Source organism: Panthera tigris, chromosome A1 (genome assembly GCF_018350195.1).
Source record: "Panthera tigris isolate Pti1 chromosome A1, P.tigris_Pti1_mat1.1, whole genome shotgun sequence".
In the NCBI taxonomy this organism is placed as follows: Eukaryota; Metazoa; Chordata; class Mammalia; order Carnivora; family Felidae; genus Panthera; species Panthera tigris.
Window position 1 is genome coordinate 103,367,882 of NC_056660.1, and position 7,500 is coordinate 103,375,381.

A 7,500-nucleotide genomic window follows, 5' to 3' on the forward strand; every position below is an offset into this window, starting at 1 on the left:
TTCCTGTAAAATCCCTTGGGTAATAGCACAATGTCTTTCAATCTCAGTGGATACATTTCCTTTGGTTTAGGAATTTTCTCAGAATCCTAAAAACATTTTCCTTTACTACAACTATAATCATTCCTTCTCTTTAATATTGAGAGACAAATATAATTTTAAGGCTTCTTTTACATGGATTTTAGGGGGAAATAAAAGATAACCAATGCAGAAACAACAGGTATAATACCATGTAGAATAATCTAGCCTTTTTTCTTTGTTATTCTCAATAGAATCCTAGACTTTTTATTCCTTCCCTTCCAAAAAAAGAAGAAGAAAAGAGAAAAAAAAGGGGAGTGGGGGAAGGAGGAGATTGTTTCCACTTATGCCTTTTGTGCTTGAGTGATAAAGGCCGATGAACCCAGAAGGAGCACAACTTGTAACTGTTAGCATAACTCTTGAGGCTGCTGGATGCAGAGTCTGTTCCTGGGGGAAAATATACATATACATATATATATAGACACACATACATATATATATATATATACACATATACATATACATGTGTATACATATACATATATATATGTAATGTATATGTTGTATACATATACATGTATATGTATATGTATATGTATATGTATATGTATATGTATATGTATATGTAACTAAAGTACTCTCAGATAGAACAATTTGAATAAACATCCTCACTTTAAGAAAATGTACACATGTTGGGGAGCCTGGGTGGTTCAGTCAGTTAAGCGTCCAACTTCAGCTCTGGTCATGGTCTCGCAATTTGCGAGTTTGAGCCCCGTCTAGAGCTCTGTGCTGACAGCTCAGAGCCCGGGGCTTGCTTCTGATTCTGTGTCTGTCCCTCTTTCCACCCCTCCCCCACTCACGCTCTGTATTTCTCTCCTTCCAAAATAAGCATTAAAAAAAATTTTTTTAAAGAAGATGTACACATGAAGAAGCACAGCAAAATGTCTAAATTATAAATTCAATAGCATGATTTATTTTGAATTCATTAGCTAAAAATATTACATCATAGTGTCAGCAGTATAAATGATGTCTTTTGTAACCAAGATCTAGAATTCTAAGTAAGGGGGGAAAATGTAGTTTCCTTTTTTCTCTTTTTCTATTCATCTGCTATATTTGAAAATAATAAGGATTAAAAAGAACTTTATTGATATAAACCCTAAAATGCATGTTTATCTTGGTATTTGAATTTCTAGTTTGTATTTAATGAAATGCGTAGGGTGCCATAGTCATAAGAACAAAATCTCAAATTATTTCACATGTTCCTACATAGCAAACTTAAGATTGCCTAGGGAAAAAACAGAGCAATATACAAGAAAGATTTCATATCAGAAAAAGCATGCTGAAAATAAATAGTAAGATGTAGAAGGACATCTGGTGCAGGAAACAGTGATAAAGAACCTAGAAACACACATGCACTTTACCACTAAGTGCAAACAACACAGCCCCCAGTATGACAGTCATTGCTTTTAGCATCACTCATCAAGCTAAGAAGTACCTCGTTCTGGTCATAAAATCCTTGACAGCGAGAACAATGTCTTTTTCACTCTCATGTCACATAAAATCCCTTGAGTAATAACATCAACTTCTGATAATATTATTATTGTTGTCAATAACTTTAAGGGAATTATCCCATTCAATTTCCACAATAACTCCACAAGGTATTACTTAAACCGACTTCAGAGATGAGGAAATAAACTGCAAGAGGTTAAATAATTTCTCCAAGATAACACAGAGTAAGTGTTACGGCTGGGATTCAGATCTAGACATTCTGAGCCTCAAGGCCCCACTGCTTGAAATAAGTATATTTTGGTCATCAAATATGAAAGCTCTCTTCCTGGTTTGCAGACTGTTTGCCACCTTCTTGCTGCACCCTCACGTGGTGGGAGATGAGGAGAGAGAGTAAGACAGAGAGACAGAGACAGAGAAAGAGACATCTCTAGTTTCTTCCTCTTTTCATAAGGCATTAATTCCACAATGAAGTCTCCACCCTTATGAACTAATCTAACTCTAATCACCTCTCAACAGCCCCACCCCCAAATGCCAACACACTGGGGTTTAGGGCTTCAACAAATGAATTTTGGGGAGACACACTCAGTCTTTAATACTCTCCTTGTTCACTCCAAACACAAAGAAGGTATCTGATCCACAAGGAAAAGGAAAGGTAAGAAAAAAATGCATTAAAGGCCACTATTTATTGAATACCTATGTAGTGTACTAAACACTTTACAGACATTAATCCTCTTGCCAGCTCTGAAAGATAAGACTTTTATGCCTATTTTATGGAAGAGGAAGCTGAATTTCAAGTATATGAATCCTTTTGTTAAGGTCCCTCTTCTAGTAAGCAGTGGATCTGGCATTCAAATGCAAATCAGACTGATTAACCTCTGGGCTTTCTAGTAGAGAGAGATGGCTTTGAGTTAGGTAAGCTTTCCTCAAATTCCTGAAATGCACTACACAGGCTTGTCGCCTCTCCTCTCCCTCTCTACGCTAAACCTAGACTGAATGAATATTCTCAAGACAGCACAAAGTCCTGGTCAGCCGGAAGTTAGGGGTCTACAACCTCCCAGTAGATTGCCTGAAATGGCATAAAGAACTTCCAATGTGTGGCAAACACTCTCAACTCCCTAGTGGAACATCCCATGGGTCCAGAGAACAGTGGTTCCCTTCCTTGTAGGACTGCAGTGAGGTAGCTGACCCTCAAACATGAGCAACTGTCTGTAGGGAGGCTGGACACTAGGTGGCCAAGCCCCAGCCTCACCAAATATTCCCAGGTTCCAGATAGGCACAGAAGCAACTGAGCCTTAAGGGCTTAAACACTGCGCCCTGGCATCAGTGTGCGTCAAAAGTCAGAGGGCACATCTAAAGAGAGCACATCACTCATTTCCCGGGTGTGAATATACTCCTATAGTTATATAAGGGTTAGATTTGTTTTAATTGTAAAAAATCAGAACTGGGCACCTGGGTTGCTTAAGCTTCTTAAGTTGGGCTCAGGACATGATCTCAAGGTTCACGAGTTGGGGCCCGTGTCCAGCTCTGTGTTGACGGCTCAGAGCCTGGAGCCTGCTTCAGATTCTGTGTCTCCCTCTCTCTCTGCCCCTGCCCTGCTCACACTCTGTGTGTGTGTCTCTCTCTCTCTCAAAATAAATAAATAAACATTAAAAAACAATTTTAAAAAATCAGAACTTAAACATAATCCATTTGTCAGGCTCTCCTACACCAGCCCCAGTAGTTAGCTGACCTAATGGGAGAGTGGTAGGTATATATAAAACGCATATATAAAGGTAAGTAGATTAATAAGTAGATTCATATGGATGAATCTATATTACAAACTTGTAATATACATATATATGTATATATATATATGTATATATATAAATAGATATGTATTTCAAATTTGTTTACCTTTCTGTGATAATAAATGAATGTCAATACTAAGCCACCTAGAAGTTTTAAAAAACAAAACGAAACAAAAAACACCCTTCTTTGCCCCCTGTAGGTAAAGCTGACATTTTAAAAGTGAATGGGAAAAAATGACCGCATTTTGAAAGAATTTTAAGATATAGACAGAGCATTTTGAAAACAGATGTTTGGAAATGGAAACGTGATTTTGCTGCCAAAATTAAGTAAGGATATTATCTATTTTTTTAAAGCCTCATTTCTTACACTTTAAAAACTGAGAAACACAATTTTCTAGGCTGTTTTAAAATCATCTATACAAAAAATTTCACCGGATTTAAACCCTTCAGTGAAAAATGTAACAAAGGAACACCATTGTGCTCATGCATAAGAATCACTAACTCAGTGACATCATGGAACACGGAAATGTACCAGATGAATTCAACAAAACCTGCCTCTTATTAGATACGAAAAAATGTTATAATTTCACAAGTGGAGTCAAGTTTGCATTTCATCCATATGAATCTACTTATCTTTATTAGGTATCTTTGTCAGCTTTGTTTTCATTAAAACCAAGTGTGAAATTAAACTGGACTGATGAGCCAACATTTGAATCACTGATAAAACCAGTATCTTCCAAACTATAAAGCACATTCAATCAAGTTTTGCCAACAATCATAAATAACAATATGACAAAAATTTATTCCATTAGTATTAAAATCTAAAGACTTAAAAAAATACGTTTTTATTGCACAAGTCTCTGTATTTCTGTTTTTATATGTTTTGTAATAAGTATATTAATAGAACACTACATGCACAGATTTTTTTTTTTTGGAGATTATTTTTCTGCACTGTGTAGGACCATTGGAAAACAAGTCCATTTCTGGAAGAATGGGCAGGAACTGACTGAGGTTTCTTGTCATCTTCATGTGTGGGGGCTCTGGGACAGATATAATTGGATTTAGTGAGTTATGGAGGAAATTCACATACTTTAATCTGTTACCTCTGCTCTGAACAGTTTTCCTTGAACTAACAGACAGAAATCCACAAATCGAATCCATTCATATTTGAATGATAACAGGAAGTCCTGTCATCCATGAACCCAGATTAAACTCAGCCTATTTTTAACACTATTCTCCCCAACTCCTCATTTAAACACCCCAAACCAGTCATCTCGCTGAACATGGGGAGGAATGACTCTCAAAAATGATGTGACTCCTTATTACTCAGCAATCAAAAAAGGTGAAATCTTACCATTTGCAACTACGTGGATGGAACTAGAGAGTATTATGCGAAGCAAACTTAGAGAAAGACAAATATATGATTTCACTCATAGGAGGACTTTAAGATACAAAACAGATGAACATAAGGGAAGGGAAGCAAAAAGAATATAAAAACAGAGAGGGGGACAAAACATAAGAGACTCTTAAATACAGAGAACAGAGGGTTGATGGAGGGGTTGTGGGAAGGGGGATGGGCTAAATGGGTAAGGGGCAATAAGGAATCTACTCTTGAAATCACTGTTGCACTATAGCCTAACTAACTTGGATGTAAATTAAAAAATAAATAATTTTTTTAAAAATGATGTGACTCCTGTACAGTGAGTCTGTACAGTGAGAGCTGTTTTCGTTTAAAATAACCTTATGAGAAAAATAAAACTCAACAGTTTAAGGAATGGACCCTCAAAGGGGAGGCCAAACGTCTTGAGATCAGCCTCCTCTGCAGCAACTCTGAGTGGTCCTTTTGCTCTGAATAAAGCTTCCAATTCCTCAGTCACTTGTCTAATTCACTGTCCACGGCCACCAACATGTGATATTTCACAGGAGGGCCTCCCCTCCTCACCCCCACCCCATATCCACCACCGAATGAAAGCCAAAAGGTTCACAAAAGTTATTCACCCACACAGTCATTAGCGGAGAAAATGGGGGAAAGAAGAATTTACTTCCCCTCATCCACAGATAATCATCTTCTGTCCTAAAGCATAAATTTTGATTACCCAGATTATTTTAGCTTTCAGAGTCACACGGGTTATAAGTGGTAATAAAATCATTCAGCCTTATAAAAATTAAAAAAAAAAAAAAGATTCCAACCACAGTATTTAAGAATCTGACCTCACAGCATATTATCCACCCACTGTGGTAAAGTAATTTTCTCTTTGCTGTCAGTGTGACCCCTTTTTTCCTTTCTCTAGCTACACTTCAAAAAGAAAAGAAAGTGATATGACTGAACTCATCAGGGCACAAATGTTTGCAGTCAAGGAATGGGGTTTTTTGTTTTGTTTTGTTTCATCTGCTTTTCTGTATAAAGTTAAATAGCCTACGTAGATGCCAAAATCAAGAGCTTAATCACAACGTACTTAAACCCAACAGAGGAACGGGTAGCATTTAAGCGTGATCACCTCGTGGAGAGGTGAAATCTGTCCAACTCAGCTAACTTTGTTCTCACCACCTTGATGACTGTGAGTTGGAGACGCATCTCAAGGACGCTGCACTCACTGTCGAATGAACCTTCTAGAAGCTTTGCTTCCCTCAACTATCCCTGCTAAAATACGCATTAACGTTTATGGTTATTTTTAATACTTGTTCATTTCTAATACTTCAACCTTCACAAACCAGTAGGCAAAGTTACTCTTTTCAACAAGCATCTCACATTTCAAAGAAAATCCATGTTGGCATGGCTATGAAACAGCAGCATTCTTTGTGTATCCATGTCTATCTCTGAAGCAAGGAATCAGGTTTTCAAAGGGCCCAGTGAGGCATGGAGAAATTCAAGCAGGCACTTGGAAAAGCTGTGCTCCTAAGAGCTACAGAAGTGTATATGTAATATGGTTCCATTTTTTTTTTTAATTCCACATGCAGAGACCGGGAAACAGGAAACAAAATACTTCTAAATGTCATGAGTAGTAGAATTACACTTTTTTTCTTTTTTTCCTATATGCTTCTATATTTTCCAAAATATCTGCCACAAACCTGCTATTTTTGTAATCATATTTTTTCAAAGCATATGAATTTAAAGAGACGACTTTTCTTTCCGTGACTGCTGGTCTGAAGCATAGATTATCTGAATTTCGGAGTATTTGGTTGTCAGAAGGATTCCCCTCAAATAAACTTGTGGTATATCCAAGAGATAAATTATGTCTGCTCTGTACAAAGATTTCTTTTCATCAACCATATTGTAAATTGCTTGCATTTACAGTCACCAAATCACCACGCTGCTTGAATTTCTCTTTTATTGGCCATACCTAGTCAAGTATTCAACAAAACACAAATGCTTAACAAGAGAATCACCATACGTCAATTGCTTTGGGCATCTTGTTCAATAGTCTTTTGAGGATCGCAACTTTATTTTTAATAATTAAGTAACTCTCTACTTACTATACACTTCTACCAGATAATCCCCACATCCTTCTGCTCTGAGAACGAGTGGAAAATGCTAATATGTTTTCATCAAGTAAATATGTTAGGAATTTTGCCTAGAGGAGTAGAGTGAGAACCAAAAAAGACAGAGGGAGCTCATCATTGGTTATATACAACATACATATCAAGGACAAAAGTGTAAAAAATGTTGGTTTGTATCAGAAAAAAAAAAAGAAAAATAGATTCTTAGAACTGTTTTGTTTTAAAAAAAAAAATAATCCATTCAACAGCTGAATTTGAAACACAGTTTACCAGTTGTTACAGTAAATATATTCAAAGTGAATCATATAACCACTAATGAGGTTTGAATCACTCAAGTGTACATTTGCTGTGACAACATTTTTCCCTTTACAGATCATCCCTCTATTTATAAAAGAGCTGAAAATTAACATTTCCTGCTTTTGTCAAACTGAAGCATCTTTCAATAGTTCCCAGCAAACATCTGAAGGATTCTTGCATCCTGAGATCATCTGGCCATTATGTTTTCAAGTGTTGTCTCTTTTCAAGAACCGGGTGAGACGCGCAGAATAAGTGATTGCAGATTCTTTGTAAAATAGCAACAAGAACACAACAAAAATACCCGATGGAGAAAAGATCATGGGTTACCATTCACGGCAGATGGGAATCAACGTAAATTGACAGTGGAAGTTTTCATTCTGCTTTGCACATGACT